Below are 16,698 nucleotides of genomic sequence, written 5' to 3'. Positions count from 1 at the left end.
TTCTGCATCGCCTTCAACCCACCGATTATCGCAGTGTTCTTTTCCACTTGATCCACTAATTCCTTCTGTCCCACCGTCAGCTGTTCTACTCCCCTCGTCAGATCCTCTATGCCCCCCTGTAACCTAGCCGTACTATTTCTCACCTCTTTCTCCATACACTCCTCACCTCGCTTTACCTCCTCGCGTACCCCCGAGACCTCCTCGCTCACACCTCGTCTGATCTCCTCCCCCATTTCTCCCATCTCTTTGGTAGATGCTGCTGCCATCTGTTCCAAATCATTCCTCTGGGCATCCAATTTGGTTTCTAACCCGATTTTCACCTCCTCTATCTGTTCTCCCATCTGTTTAATTTCCCGGGCGGATTGCTCCCCTATTTCCCGCAATTTGCCTTCCATTGTGTTTTCTAACCCCCCTAACCCATTCTTCACCTCTTTCATCCCATTGTCTAACCCCTCAAATTTATTGTCTAAACCTTCAAATTTATTGTCTAAATCCTCAAATTTAGCTTCTAGCCCCCCGATTTGATTTCCCATGTCCGTTTTTAATCCCCCGATTTGATTTTCCAATCGCTCACTGGTACCCCTTGCTTCGTCCCTCATTGCCCCCAATTGCTCACTGGTACCCCTCACTTCGTCCCTCATTGCCTCCAATTGCTCACTGGTCTTATCGCTCCGAGCATCCTTTTTTTTTCCATTTGCTCACCCATCTTGGCCATAAGGGCCTCCATTTGCAGCATAAAAAGGTTCAAATCCACCGGTGCTGCTACGGTCACGGGCGCGGCGACATTTGGTGCTGCTGCAACATCATGCGCGAGGGCGCCATCTTGTGCATCTGATACCCCCCTCAACCATATCTTCATTGCTCTCCTCCTCCCTCTCCCCCATATACATTTCCCTGGGGTCCTGGGTTGATTCTAACCCCTCTAACTCCCCAACCGGCATCCGATCACCTTGACCATCCATGGCACGATTTTAAATTAGATGTTATAATAAAATAAAATCTTGGGCCACTCGTAATTTGAGCGCGCTAAGCGCGCTTCAGGTCCGAATCTCGCTCCTGGCACCAATTTGTTGCAGATCTCTCTGTCGGACTCTTTCCCCCTTATCGAGGGGGGATTAATCCCCTCGTCTACGACTGACCGACGTGGTCCTGAAGCTGCACAAACTCCCTCTGGAGAGGCAGGTGCGCAACCTCGTTCGCGACCGCGGACAGATGTTAATTGCCGAGCGGTTTAGCAACCGCGGCACGAACCATTAGCAGAGACTAACCCGATCCTGAACGTTGGCCAAAATCGCACCACAGGTTTTCAATGGGGAAATCACAAAGACGACCGGACGAGCATGAAGAAGAAGAACGAAGGTAGGAAATACAAATATGATTTATTACTAACTATTATTTACACAATCAAAAGAACCAAGGAGAAGGAAGAATAAGAAAATAATTTACAGAAGGATGGAAGGACCAGAAGACACAGTGCAATTACTAGCTTATACTATGCAAACTTACTTACACCCCAGGACAAGATACACAAAACAGATGACAATCAGACTCACATGAATGGGGGATGAAGGCAGGAACGATTGGCTGGAAGGAGAGGAAGGTTCAACTGGAACCGGAGCACGGTCGGTCCGGGAGTGAGCAGCCACCGCCCCTTCTCGATCCGTTTCGCACGGCGCGTTCCTTCACGGCCACGGTCGAAGCTGCCGTCAAAGCCCAAAGCTGCGATGGTTAGAGCTGCGGTGGTTCAAAGCTGCGATGGTTTCAAAGCTCAGGCGTGCTTCCTCAGGTGCGTCGCGTGCTCTCCAAGGACTCATCTCTCTCGTGGGGGCGTCCCGCCGCGGGTTATATAGGCCCCACCCTTGAACCTTTGCGAACCTCCCCGATCGCTCTTCCTCCGCCCTCTCAAGCCAAACCCCTCGTCCTTGGTTGGTTAATCGGGGTTGGCTCACTCCTCCTTCCTATGACGAGGTGGAGACATGCCTTTCTTCTCCGAACCGACCGCGTGTTCAATGGAGGGCGAATGCTGTTGGCAATTGAGGCTTTGCACTAGACAGGGGATTCTACCTTATTTCAATTTGATGCAATGCAGAGTCAACTAATGGGAAACACAGCCTTCAACTAATACACATAATAAGGAAATAACTATTTTTGGAGGGTATATGGTGGCCTACGTGTATGTATATGGAGTAACTAAGAGGACGACCGTTGACCTTTACACACAAAACGGAGATATTTACAAGGAATTCATTACACTTACAGAGGGTGATATTTACAACACTTCTCAAATCCACAACAATATATATATATATATATATATATATATATATGTATGTATGTATATATATATATATATATATATATATATATATAAATAAAGATATTGCGGTTTTGAGTTGTTTTTTTTTTTTTTTTTTTTTTTTTTTTTTTGTATACAAGGTCGAGGCTCGTGAAAGAGCGAACATTAATCACACAGAAAGACAAACCGACACATAAAACATATAACATAGGGAGCGGTAGACAAGATGGGGAGAGAGGGGGAAGGACACAAACACAACATTTGAGAGCAGGGACCGAGAGACATGGAGACATCAAAGAGACACCGAGAGACAAGTTTGTACAATAAAGGTTAATTTCCCCCTCATAGTTTCGTCACACTACAACACGTAGCCTCACGATAGTTCGGTTATTTCATAGTAAATGTAAGCTTAGTCCTTTTCCTGTGTTCGTCTTGCGTTGAGTCGAATAATGAGAGTTAGGTCCCTTCCAATGCCTTATGCCGCCTCGATACTGTGGTATTTGGCGCAAATTAACACGAGGCAGGCCTGACAAGTCGAGGCAAGAACAAATGAAGGCGGAGGAGAAGCCGACGGTGAGCGCGAGCCGCCAATCAGGGCTCGAAGGGGGTGGCTTAGCACTGCGTCAAAAGGCGTGGTTAGAACATTCGAGCGAGCTAAGGGGGTTGGCAATATAACCCGTTGCGCGAAGCCTCCACCCCAGTTATGGGAGAGGCGCTTGACGAATGACTTAGTTATGAGGGGAGAGGCGCGTGTTGAACAAGTTATGAGAAGGGCATGCGCTGGGTTGTGAACAAGTTCGAGAGTTCTGAGTTATGAGAAGGGAGAGGCGCTTGTTGAACGAGTTTTGAGAGAAGACGCGCATGAACCACGTAATAAGGCGCTCTTACAACTTAAACGCTCGGTTGAGCTTGAGGCAGAACCTCTATCGAGTTACGCGAGTGAGAGCGCGCCGGTAATTAATCGCGCTGTGAGAAACCGCCAAGCCTGGTGGGAGACGCGTACATTTCCCTCCCGCCTGCCTGCTCTGCCCTTTGTTCGAGAGATGCGCTGCAAGGATCCCTCCCACCGCCTGCTTGCCTTCATCGTGGGACGTGCTGTGACCGGGGAGAGCCACGCCGGGCGGAGCCATTCCTGGACGACCAAGTCGGCGCGTTCGGCGATTGAAGATCATCCTTCCTTCATTTCCCCCTGTGAGTGTGATCGGGCCCGTGTCTGGGGATAAGTTAAGACTGTATAAGACTGCCTGTGTCTCTTCACCTTGTACATAATAGTGTAAATAATAATTAAACCTGTGTTCTTCCTTTTACTCGACCGTCTCGTCCCTTCCATCTATTGACTAAGCGTGGTATGAATAAAACCGCTCTAATCGGGTTCCAATACCAAAGGTAACTGCATGGACCATGTGGTACGCAATCCGCTCGGTGTACTCAAATTACGCATGGCTCGTGCGAGGCTTGATTCCCCGCTTCCCCCTTTAGCGCAGGTACTTAGGTACGTGCGAACATCGTCCCGGAACCCTGCCCTGCTTTTGCCCGGGAGGGGCGATTCAAGTCTCTCGGTTGCGCCGACCCAAAAAGAACAAGGGGCTTAATCTCCCCTTGGCAAGGGCAGGAGGGTCGCGTGGAAACCATAACAATATATATATATATATATATATATATATATATATATATATATATATATATATATATATATATATATATTGTTACGGATCTCGGGGGTCGGCGCTCCCATTATCAAGGGGGGGGGGGGGTTAATCCCCTTGTCTTTTTAGCTGGCCGTCCCGAGTCCTGGAAGTTATAACGTCCTTCCCGGCACGGAGTTAGGTAGGGTTTGCTAGGCCTAGGGGTTCGTTGCTACCTAAGTACTAACGCCAGCCGGAAATGAGGGAATAACTCCCGCTCGAACCACGGATACGATGGAAAATGCCGAGCGGATAGCAATCCGCAATCCGAGCTATTAACAAAGAGACTAAACCTGATTCTGAGCGGTTTGATCGTGCCACACTTACCCAATGGAAGAAAGGACAGATGCGATCGGATGGAGAGGAAACCAGAAGGTAGGAAGAACAAAGATGGGTTTATTAACAAATGTACAGAAGAAGAGGAAACGAAAGGGATGTATAAGAGAGGAAGAGGAAGAAGCAGCACACAGGGCAGTCTTATAACAGTCTTATTCTAATACCCCAGACAAACATACACACTCACACAGGGATTGTAGCTGGTCGATGGTCAGGTAGAGAGTCCAGGCTCCAGTCGACTCCAGTCCAGGCTCCGGTCCAGCGGCGGAACCCGGCAGGCAGCTCCGCACGCAGTTGAACGCGACCGGACATTATATATAGCGGGGGGGAGGCTGGTGTCCTGCGTACGTAATATTTATACGGTCGTGCTAAACGCACCCTCTCCAATGTTCTCTAATACAAGCGCGCTCTTCTTCAACAAGTCTCGTACAAGTTCTTTGAAATGCGCTCTCTCCCATCCGAGTCCTCTCACAAAGGTGTGCTCCGTATCAGACCTGTTATGACCAGCGCTCTCATCAAACGTCCAAATTTGTGTGCGCAGTTCCTTTTACCGCCAACCTTGCACTCGAGTGCTCTGCGAGAGTCCTCCGAAACAAGCGCACCTTTCCCAATTGTTCTATGATCAGCGCGCGCTCCCGACAAGTCCGTGTGCGCAGTCTGCTTGGTAATGCGTGCGCCTACAACTCCGCGTAAGTCCGTCAAAGGGCTTTGCGTTCGCGCTTATATAATGCCAGCAAAGATCGCTCCGCGCGCCTCAAAACCACGCCAGTCGGCGATCTCACCTCAGCCCTGGTTGGCTGGTGAGGGCTTACCGGCCACGCCTTTGATGGCTGGTTGACAGGCCACACCTTCTTCTTGGCGTTCCACCCCCTTTTTCCTCGGGCCTAACCGCATGGCTTATGGCGTCATTTGAGCGAGCTATGAGGCACCGACTGTAGGGGCGCGTAATGGTGTTGCTTGGAGAGGGAGGTCGCAAAATGGACGGAATGGGGCCTACTCTTATTTGATCGATGCAACGCAGATTCAACTTTTGGAAACACGGCCTTATCTAAAACACATATTAATGAAATAACTGAGTTCTATGGTGTCCTACGTGTTGCTTGTGGGCTAACTAGGGGTGCTACCTTTAACCTTTAATGTCATATTTACAAGTGATGTCATATTTACAAGTGTGGGTTCAAAAACCGCAACTATATATATATATATATATATATATATATATATATATATATATATATATATATATATATATATATATATACAGTGATCCCTCGTTTATCGCGGGGGTTACGTTCCAGAACCCCCCGCGATAGACGAAAATCTGCGAAGTAGCGACCATATTTTAATTTTATTATTTATAGATATTTTAAAGCTTTATGACCCTCCCCACACTCTTATTAACCTTTCCCACACTCTTATTAACCTTTCCCATACTCTTATAAACACTTCCTATACTCTTAAACACTTTTTACACTCTTAAACATACGTAATTTTAACAACATATAAAATTCTAATGGGTACTCACCATTGAAGATACTGTAGCGACCCATGGATCCCCCAAGCAAGACCAGCATCAGAATCTCCTTGCTCCAGCTGGTGACGTCACCGGCAGGGATCCGCGGCGCAAGAGTGGCTGGTCACGTGACCACCAAAGCGTGCCGCGCGTGCCTGGTATAATCAGCTACACCTGTTGATCACGTGACCACCGAAGCACGCCACGCTTGAGAGGCGTGGCTTTCGGTTTCGGTTTCTGGTTGTGCTTTATAATGCAGCCCGATAAACGGGCTTTTCAGTGTTCCCGAGTTGGTTTTGAGAATAAATATCTTCTCGGACGAGTTTGTGTCTTGCCCGTCATTTCGTCCGTATCAAGCAAGAGCCCCGGCTCTTCAATACTACAACTTGCTGATGAAGATGATGATGAATTAGCTGTGCAGTACTGATGACGATGAAGGTGATGACGATGATGAATGTACTGCACAGCCAGAAAGAGCATTACAGTTACCCATTACGTGGGTAACTAGTGCAAGTGGAAGCTGCCGCATCTGCGTTTTCCATACGCACGACTCTTTGTCTCTCCTTCTACTGTACACTATGTACAGTATTTTATTTCTTGTAATATGTTTTAATTACTGTATTTTTCTTATTTTTTTACGTTTTTAAAATTTTTAGGCTAGAAAATGCTTATTTTACCACAAAAATATTTAAAATAATAGTATATAAAAATACATTTATACCGCAAAATCCCGCGATATAGCGAAAAATCCGCGATATAATTTTACATATACTAGCGAGAAAAACCCACGATGTACCGAAGCTGCGAAAAGTGAACCGCGATATAGCGAGGGACGACTGTATATATATATATATATATATATATGACGGGTTGAAGACTTAGGACTTGAGACTGAGACGAGGAACAACTGATATATTTATTGGATTCGTAAATACACAGGCTGTGGAAAGCAAAAGTCGAAGAAGAAGACTCACAGAGATTAACTTTCCAACTGAATGCTCTAAAAAGGTTCGATCAGGGCTTCATTATATATGATATATAGAGGTGTGGTTTAACATCAGGAAAGGAGACAAGGGGTGAACATGTGGCCCACAATAGTCCCTTCCGGTTAAGGAAGTTCGAGGCCAGGCAAGGGTTATGCCCTAATAAGTCTATGGCCAGTTGTATGAGGCAGCATGATGACAACATAATCATTGAAGCTTGAAGGGACAATCATTGAGGCTTGAAGGGAAAGTACAGGGAGATAAGGAGTGGACAGCCATAAAGCTGTCAACAAGGAGAATATTGAGAACTTGGAGGAGTATAGCAGCTTACAGCTGGGACCACAGTATGGGGACACAAGCTGGATTTCGATAGTAAAAGAGAACATGCCATTACAAGGCATTAAGTCACACAAGGTATATGATCCTTAAAAGGGCATAACAGACAAAGTAATGTAACATAAGTCTTTGATTGGGAAAGTACAGAGGGAGTGGACAGTCGTAAATGTGCCAGCATGAAGGAAATTGACAAAGCCTCTTTGAGAGGCTAGAAAGATAACAGTTGCAACCAAGGCCATGGAGAGGGAAACAGGTGGTTTTCCACAGATAAAGGATTATGCCATCACAGGGCCTGGCTTCATAAAGCATATATTTCCTTATAAGGATGTAACAAGTTTCCAAAGGATATGAAAAGAATAAAGTATTAAAAGGATACAGAAATCAATCAAAACAAAACATATTGTTACGGTCCGCGGATTGGATGTTATTTACCGAGCGGAGGTAACCGTGGCCGAACAGTTGTTCCCCGTTTCTTCCCGACTCACCCGATTCACCCAGACGTTGGCCAAATCGCGCTATGCCAAATCAATGATAGAAAGGACACGACGACTGGGAAGGATGAAACGACGCAAGGGGGGAACAGTTCTCAAGACCTCCGGAGGAGGGTATAATTACAGTGGTGGAGAAAAGGGGTAGATTACAAGGCAGAGGGAGGTAAAGACACAGAAGAGATGGGCACTTAAATACAGTCTTATCTCTTCCCAGACAGACCACGGACAAACGGACAAGGTAGACTTACACAGGGATTGACAGGCAGGTCGATGGCACAAGGTGCACCTTGGATCGGGGACAGGATAAAGCATGGTTCCAAGATGCAGGGAGGTCTCACAGCGCTCGGAGGTGGTCTTGCTTGCTTCAAGCTCAGCGCGCATCTTCTGACGTCACCTCTCTCTCACTGCGCATGCTCAGCGGGGAGTGACACGCCCTTGGCTGGTTGGTTCCGCCCCAACTGGGGCCGGTCCGCCACTTCCATTGGGTGCGGGGGTTACCGGGCTCCGCCCTTGACGAGGAGCCGACAGGGAGCCCCTGTTTGGTAACCCCGTCGAGCACATGTCCGATGGCGGCTCGTTGGGAAGGCCTGGTGTCCTCCCACCACTCCTACCAAGCCGGAGTGAGGACGCGCACTCCCTGCGCTCGTTGTTGTTGTTGTTGTTGTTGTTGAAGAGAACTGTGAGGAAGAGCTGTGGGGAGGTATTGGGAGGTCCTAAACTTCCTAACGGTGCCATACAATCACATTCTGGTGCAACAAAGGGTCAGAATTAATGGAAACGAATCCTTAACTGACATAGACTAAGAATAACTAGCAAGATGTCCGATCGTTGTCTACCTGAGATGCGGTGGACCTGGATGTGACATTTAATGGAGGAAATAGGGGGAGGTCGGGTCTACAGAGTGTTGTTTACAGAAAATGGGACTAGGGAATGGGGGATTGGGGAGAGTTGGGAAGTATTGAGGAAATAGGGGAATATTTACAAGCGGATATGGATGGATGCAAATCCCATATCCGCAACACTGCACCCTTCTCGACCTCGGGGCGGCCCGACCCGATAAATTTTTACCTACTTTAGTGTGGCACTCAGATGTAGTTCCCTCTACTATTAACTCAACCCTGAGTGCGACAGTTTTACTGATGTTCACAAATGAGTAAATATGTCCCCCTGCGACGTTGCACCCTTCTCCTAACAGAAACACACCCACAGGATAACCGAATCGCGGAAAGCATCCTCAAACTAAACATACAGCCGGTAGGGAGCATCATTTATACAAGACTACACTGATATTTACACTACGATCCAGGACCTGGTCTTTGAGGAACACATGCAGATGTTATGCATAGGGAGAGCACGCATGCCAGCATCGATACACCAACCCACGAGTGCCCTGTGGCCCTACGGCCTTTAATAATGTGCAGAGCACCCCTTCCAAGCACCAAAAGCACCACCCCATTATGCACAGTCAGCACCATCCGGTGCACCAATAAAGTGTTCCATAAAAAATGCACAATCAAGTGTCCATGGTCACCGGTGGTGTCGCAGCCGGCTGATGTTCTGCCGCTGGTCTTGTCTTCATGGAGTGCACTTGGCCTTCTGGCTTCGGGCCTATTTAGAAATAAAGAAAGGCGCCAACCGCGTCCATTTCTTCATTGTGGCCGTCAGGGGCCAACTAAAAGTGGTTCACCTGTATGGCATAGGTGCCACGTTGACCCAGAGGTCCACCACGGGTGGTGCTTGACCGCAAAAGAACTGCGGTCCATTGTGGGCGGCCACAAAAATTGCGGTCCATATGGTGTATCGATCCAGGCAGCAAGCAGCGGAAGTACAGGCCCACAACTGCGGAGCCAGCACCTCTCGCTCCTCTCTCTCTGCCCCAAAGCCAGATCCTCGGAGGTGGGAGACAAAAGAAGACAGGTGAGTAAGGTGGTAAGGGCGCAAAAGTGCATGCAATATAAAGTAATGCACACTGGGGGCACATGGGAACCAGGTGAGACAGGTACGTTCCTACCGTACGCCCCCCCCCCCCCCACCAGGTAACCTATATTGCCCCTCCCTTACCCCTTACTGTATCCACAAAACACAACACTACCCATAAACATCTACTTTACACATCAACAAACGTCCCTACTGTCTTCCCCGTTCCTCCCATAAACCAAATTCGTCTTCTCTCCCCCCTAACCAATCAAATTTGCCATTTCCAACTCTCATCAAAATTTGCCATCTCCAACTCATCATCAGTCCCTCCTAAGGAGGGAGAGATGGAATCACCCCAATGTCTCATCCACGTCGTGATGCGTCTCACAAATCCAAACAGCAATTCTCATCTCCTGCAACACAAGACAAAGAAAACACAGGAGTGGAGTCATCATCATTACCTCAGGCAAGTGGCTGCGTATGGTGCGACAGGTTCATCAATTCTAACTATTTCCTAAATGACTTTAACAACTTTACATTACCCGGGGTCTTTCTCCTGCCAAACCATTGGCCCTTATTACTCTATGTGGTTCGAAGAACCAAAATCCCATTGACCATCTGTGGTGCACACCATCAATTTGGGTCTCACTCCCCGATTCAACACTCGGTGCTCCCGCACAATTTCGGTGGCTGGGTCGTGTGACGCTCCCAGCTGGTCCGCCCACCTGCACACCTCCACCACTGTTGTTGCCTACCGAGCTCACCTGCTCCTCACCCTATCCTAACTATCTGGGGAAGGCCCTCTCGCACTCTCACCCGCTCGGTGCCCTCTCTGGCACGGGCTGCCCGATCCACACCCGGGATCCTCAGGCACCCACTGACACTAACGGCTCCCAGAGCCCACCTGCGGCCTCACCTGGCCGACATCTAACAGTGGCGGAGTGCCCAACCATTCACACTCATACTAACAGGCCACACGACCAGCCAATTTCACCACACCAATGCACCCATCCACAATACCATTCTGCAACCGCACCACAAATGCCAATATCCAACCACAATTTACCTATACCTTCTAACTATTCTTTAAACTACCCTCCCCGGATACTCGTGAAAAGGGTCCACTCTTCCCCCATCCACACCTTCGCATACGCACACCACTCCGTACCACTTACTCCAACTCTCTCCACACCACTCATTCTCTGCTCCATATATTCCACACACCTGTACTTGCACACCTGTGCTCTCATACTTGGTGCCGCCTGCACCCTTCTCTCCCCCAAGCGCATTTGCGCTGATCCACAACACTCACTACTCACCATGACACTCATCCGCAATGCTCTCTCATTCATCACTTGTACACTCACACACACCTCGGAGCATTGCCTCAGCGATGCCTCATTTGAAGCTGTTCACCAGCACTTCCATTCATTCTGCATCATCTGCTCTGTCTACTCCCTTCTAAAACTCGCGCTCCTCCGTCTTCCCTTACACTCAGCGCTCCCACGTCATTATCAAACACTAAGCTACTACGTCCCCACTACAGGTACCAAGTCTCTTACTTAAATCTTGTCACCTATAGTCACCTCTAGTCCCTATCAATATAACCAAGCCCTCCCTGGCTCAGTTGTCATAGCCACCCCATAAACTATAGCGCATTTGCCCCCATTGTGAGGGATGACAGAGTTGCCATCCTACCACATCGGGCATCTCCCACTACCAATTTTGCACATCAAATTTCAACAAATCAAAAATTTGCCAATCACTACCCATCATCTGCCAATCATTACTGCCAATCCTTTGCCAATCATCAAATTTTGTCTTTTTCTAATTTTGGGTCCAAAACACTAACCTCATCACCCGTCTACTTACTAGATCCTCTCGGTGCGCCAATTCGCTTCTAAAGCTCGGCTTCGTACAGCCGAGCAATGAATGCGGGTTCTTTGGTGCCGGCGGCTGGATGCGTCCGACACTCGGTGCAGGGAAGGACGCTTACCCGGGCCGAGATCCCACGCACCACCTCGGCACGGAGCCATCCCATGGCCCGATCTCGAACTGCCGGAATGCCTCAACAAAAAGGGATCGCCATGACGACCCTTCCTATCGGGCTGCCCGCTCCGCTTAATGGAGCACGGACGCGGCCGTTCAAAGCGCGGCCCGGCGTGGATCGCGTACGGCGGTTCTTTCGAAACCGCCGTGGTTCGGATCCCCGCTGGTCCTCGCGGCACGCGAAGCTGCCCGACGCGCACCGAGGGCCCGATTCGGCTATAAGTCGTTCTAACCTCTAACCCGGTTACCGTCGATGCCTCACCTGCATGCTTACACCCCGCAGCCCGTTCCTTGCTCAAACATCCAGCTGTTCCCATGCTCCTCGTCATTGCACCTTCTCTAACACACCCAGGTACACTCATTCCGCTCACAGACTTGGTCACACACCTGACCACCGAACACCTTGGCACACATTCGTCGTTCGCACACCTCACCAACACACCTCTTCGCGCCCCCTCCTCAGTCACCTCCTCTGTGACAATCACAGGTGTGCTCTCACTCGCACACCCAACCACGTGCCTCACGACCAATTCCAGCATGCATTCCCACACACGCTCTACCATTCCAGGTGTGCTTCCTTCCATTCCAGGTGTACATCCTCTCTCACCTGTCACAACCAACTCACGCTCCGTGTCACTCTCACTACTTTCACCACCACTCTTGACAGCGCACTCACCCTTACTCTCAACAGCGCACTCTTTCCTCATGCACCTGTCCGTTACACACCTTTCTCGCGCACACTCTTGCGCACATTCTCCCGTCACCGGACCCTCTCGCTCGCACCCTCGTTCCATACACTCCGGACCAGCCATACACCTCACTCTTGGCCTCTCACGAACATCCGGGTCCATCTCGACCCCCAAGCTTATTAAATCACCTGGCGCATCATACGCACGACCATATTGGTCACCACTTACACCGGGTCCTCTTTCTCTTCGCTTCTCCTCCATCACCTGCGAATCCCTCATCCGGTTAATGAGCACATCATCACGATCCGAACACAGACTTTGGACCAATTCTTTTACTTCCTCTTTTATCTCTTTCTTATCCCCTCTCCGTCGCTTCTTATTTTCACTCACCCCTTCTTCCACTTCTTCTAATTTCTGCTTCACCTCTTTTATTTCCCGGTGCGTCTCCTCAAGTTCGTCCTCTAAGGCTACCTTGACCGTTTCTATGTGCGTCCTCACCTGCTGGTCCTTCGTCTCCATTACCTCTGTCACCTCGTCCAACCTCGTTGTCAGTCCCTCACGTACCATCTGACATTGCCTCTGTGTCGCTATCAAGTCATTTTTTATGTCGTTTTGTGTCGCTTTTAACCCTCCTAGTACCGCAGTGTTCCTTTGAACCTGCTCCACTAACTCCGTCTGTCCCACTGTCAGCTGTTCTACTCCCAGCGTCAACTCCTCTATACCACCTTGCAATTTTACAGTCCCCTTTCTCACCTCCTTCTCCATGCGCTCCTTACAGTGCCTCACCTCCTCGCGCACTCCTCCGACCTCCTCATTCACACCTCTTCTGATCTCCTCTCCCATCACTTGCATCTCCTGCCCAGATGCCACCCTCATCTGCTCTATTTCCTCCCTGTGAGCATCCAATTTAGTTTCTACCCCCATTCTGACCCCCTCTATCTGCTGCCCCATTTTTTTAACTTCCCTTTCCGCTTGGTCCCTCATGTCCATCAATTTGCCTTCCATACTGTTTTCTAACCCCTCTAACCCCTTTTTCATCCCTTCCATTTGATTCTCTTGAGCGGCCATTCTGTTTTCTACCCCCGCTAACCCATGTTTCACCCCTTCTATTTGATTCTCTTGAGCGGCCATTCTGTTTTCTACCCCTGTTAACCCATGTTTCACCCCTTCTATCCCATTGTCTAACCCCTCTAATTTAGCTTCTAGCCGTTCCCCCATTTCTCCCATTTTGCCCCCCATTCTGCCCCCCAATCGCTCACTATCAGCCCTCATTTGCTCACTCTGAGCATCCATCCGGTTCCCCATTACCCCCATCATTCTGCTTTCCATTTCTTCGCTATTCTTGTCCATAAGGGCCTTCATTTGTATAAAAAAAAGGTTCAAATCCACCAACGGCGCTGCTACGGTCGCGGGCGCGGTCGCCGTAGCCATGTGCGAGGCGCCATTTTGCGCCGCGCCCGTAACCTCATGCGCGAGGACGCCATTTTGCGAACCTGCCACCCTCACTGCTTCGCTCTCCTCATGTCCCTCAATTTGGTCCTGGATCGACCCTGCCTCACTCTCCTCTACCGGAACCCAGCCGTCTTGATCTCCCATAGCGCGACTTTCAAAATTCGGGTTTTTTTTTTAAACAAAATCAAATTTCGGTACTTTATAATTTTGACCAAATTTTTTCCTAGATGTTTTTTAAAAATTTGGTTCGGGCCTCGAATCTCACTCCTCGACACCAATTGTTACGGTAATAACACAATTGGTGTCCAAAATTTGGGCTAAATAAATTTAGTCCCAGGTTCGAATCCCAACTCCTGACAACCAATTGTTACGGACGCGGTTAGGATGTTATTTACCGAGCGGTGGTATTGCCGCGACCTAACAGTTCCCCCGATTCTTCCCCAACTCACCCGATTCCACCCAAACGTTGACCAAATCGCGCTATGCTAAATCAATGATGGAAAGGACACAACGACTGGGATAGATGAAACGACGCAAGGGGTACAGTTCTCAAGACCTCCGGAGGAGGGTATAATTACAGTGGTGGAGAAAAGGGGTAGATTACAAGGTAGTGAGGTAAAGACACAGAAGAGATAGGCACTTAAATACAATCTTATCCAGCCCAGACAGACCACAGACAAATGGAACAAGGCTGACTTACACAGGGATTGATGGCAGGGAGGGAGAGGTAGGTTGATAGCACAAGGTGCACCTTGGCTCGGGGACAGGATAAAGCATGGTCCAAAAGATGCAGGGAGGCCTCACAGCGCTCGGAGGGTACGTCTTGCTTGCTCCAAGCTCAGCGCGCATCTGACGTCACCTCCCTCTTCCTGCGCATGCTCAGCGGGGAGTGACACGCCCTTGGCTGGTTGGCTCCGCCCCAGATGGGACCGGTCCGCCGCTTCCATTGGGTGCGGGGGTTACCGGGCTCCGCCCTTGATGAGGAGCTGACAGGGAGCCCCTATTTGGTAACCCCGTCGAGCACATGTTCGATGGCGGCTCGTTGGGAAGGCCTCGTGCCCTCCCAACACCCCCTACCAACCAAGCCGGAGTGAGGACGCGCACTCCCTGTGCACGCCGCCGCCGTTGCTGTTGTTGTTGTTGTTGTTGTTGTTGCTGAACCGTGAGGAAGAGCTGCGGGGAGGTATTGGGAGGTCCTAAACTTCCTAACGGTGCCATACAATCACATTCTGGTGCAACGAAGGGTCAGAATTAATGGAAACGAGTCCTTAACTGACATAGACTAAGAATAACTAGCAAGATGTCCTATAGTTGTCTTACATGAGATGCGGTGAACCTGGGCACGACATTTAATGGGGGAAATAGGGGGAGGTCGGGTCTACAGAGTGTTGTTTACAGAAAATGGGACTAGGGAATGGGGGATTGGGGATAGTTGGGAAGTATTGAGGAAATAGGGGAATATTTACAAGCGGATATGGATGGATGCAAATCCCATATCCGCAACAATATTTTACCATTGTGGAACAATAGCATGTGTTTCAAAGATTAACATACCTGAGAAAGGTGGGACAACAAGCAGTGGAATTCCAAGCGCACAATACATCATGCCAATAGCTGTGGGTGAAACTTTTGCATCGACCAGTTTTGAAGCTATGAGTGGCATCAAAGACATGAACACTCCATTGCAGTAGCCAATAGGAATGGCACATGCCATCATGAGACTATACGTGTTGGTAGCTGCCAGAAGAAGCACAGACACCCCATAGAGAGCAGCCATAGGAGCAAAGGTGTGCACTTGGTAAGGGCGGATCCATCTGTTGGAGTGGGGTTGGGAAGATTTAATGACAAATTTATATATTTTATATATACAGTCACGTGAAAAAGTAAGTACACCCCATGTAAAGTTTTGACATTTTCAACATATTTCAACATACAGCTATTTGATCTTCATTTCAACAATATTGACAGATAAAGGTCATATAATATAACAAATATCATGAAACATTTACATTTTGTAGTCCATTGTATAATTTAAATAAACATAAATGCAAATTTCCCATGTGGAAAAAGTAAGTACACCCCTACATGAATCACTACTTCAAATACCTAAAATTAGAATCAGGTGCACCAGCTCAGGTGCAAATGATTAGAACATCGTTGGAGAGGATCTTGGAGGAACCTGTCTTATTTAAACCTCAGATATTTCGTTTGGTTTGCTCTTTGTTGTTGAAGTGTGCGGCGTCACCATGCGTAGATCAAAAGAGCTCTCTGAGGCCGTCAGAAAGAAGGTTATAGGTGCCTACGAGTCTGGGAAGGGATTTAAAAAGATCTCCAAACAATTTGAAATCAATCATTCGACTGTCCGGAAGATCATCTATAAGTGGAGAAGATTACAAACAACTGCCAACTTGTTCAGGCCAGGCCGCCCCAGCAAGTTCAGCCCGAGAGCAGACCGCAAGATGCTGAAAGAAGTCTCTAAGAACCCCAGAATGTTATCACGGGACCTACAGGTAGCTATGGCCACTGTTGATGTCAAAGTGCATGAGTCTTCCATTAGAAAGAGGCTACACAAATTTGATCTACATGGGAGGTGTGCCAGGAGGAAACCTTTGCTGTCCAGAAAGAACATCAGGGCAAGACTAAAGTTTCGCCAATGAACACCTAGGCAAAGACCAGCACTTCTGGAACAATGTGCCCTGGACAGATGAGTCAAAGGTAGAGCTATTTGGCCACAGTACCAGAAGACATGTTTGGCGAAAACCAAAGACAGCATTTGACCACAAGAACCTGATACCAACTGTAAAGCATGGTGGTGGAAATATTATGGTTTGGGGCAGCTTTGCTGCATCAGGGCATGGGCAGCTCACCATCATAGAATCCACAATGAATTCTTAATTGTACCAGAGGGTGCTTGAGGATAATGTGAGGCCATCTGTCGGAAAGCTGAAGCT

General features: G+C 48.6%; 1 protein-coding gene across 4 annotated transcripts in view; it reads left to right on the top strand.

Moving 5' to 3' along the window:
• LOC137417146 (alpha-(1,3)-fucosyltransferase 7-like) overlaps window positions 1-16,698 on the top strand; it is a 96,163-nt gene that overhangs the window by 46,193 nt on the left and 33,272 nt on the right. The window lies entirely within an intron of this gene.

This window comes from Myxine glutinosa, chromosome 3 (assembly GCF_964187855.1).
Source record: "Myxine glutinosa chromosome 3, kmMyxGlut1.1, whole genome shotgun sequence".
Lineage (NCBI taxonomy): Eukaryota > Metazoa > Chordata > Myxini > Myxiniformes > Myxinidae > Myxine > Myxine glutinosa.
The sequence above is the reverse complement of the archived record's forward strand: the minus strand, read 5'-3'. Positions and strand labels throughout refer to the sequence as shown.